Raw genomic sequence first — 816 nt, forward strand, 5'->3', positions numbered from 1 at the left:
GGCCTCACCACCAGAGCGGAAGCCGAAGAAGATGCAGAGCAAGCCACCAAAGATCAAGCAGCCCCGACTGTCGAAGCCAGAGCGGGTTCGCCGACCAACCCGGGCCGTCATCCAGTGGAGGAGGCCGACTCTGAAGACTAGTCGGTTTTTTCCATTTCTTTTTGCTTCGGCTTATAATACTTGTAGTCGGGCCTCGGCCCAGTTTGTAAACTTGTTTTGATCTTCAATGAAGTCAAAGTCAAAGTTTTTGGACTTGAACTTTTTCTTTCCGCGTGTCTTTCTTTTGTAGAATGCATTTGAACACATAAGTCGCCAGTCCGATAGATCAGTTAGGACGTTCGATAATGCGTGCTGTCAGGAAGGCAGAGCAAGTCTCGACTCTGGATCGGTCTCCCGACGGTCGAGGGCTTAAAGTCGGGCGTCCCTCGCCCGGCGGTGAGTCGGATGTATTCGTTGAGTCGAAAGCCGACCGTCCATCGGATAAGGCTTAGCAGTCGGATGTCGTCCGGCACGTTTAGTCGGAGAAACGATGATAAGTCGGATCCCGATACCCTTGCGTCGGGTACTTACGCCGTGCCGCATGATAGACGGTGGTAAGTCGAATATCCTTTGACCGACCGTAGCTCGATCGGTGAGTAATTAATGCGACAGTGGTCGCGATGTGTGATAGACGGTGGCAAGCCGAATATCCTTCGACCGACCATGGCTCGATCGGTAAGTTGCGACGGCGGTCGCACAGGCGTTTTGCCTTTCTTCAGTCAGGGCTCAGTCGGCGAATTAGCCGATCATTTGGCCCAAAACTTCGACCGTAGAAGG

This window comes from Elaeis guineensis, chromosome 4, assembly GCF_000442705.2.
Source record: "Elaeis guineensis isolate ETL-2024a chromosome 4, EG11, whole genome shotgun sequence".
Lineage (NCBI taxonomy): Eukaryota > Viridiplantae > Streptophyta > Magnoliopsida > Arecales > Arecaceae > Elaeis > Elaeis guineensis.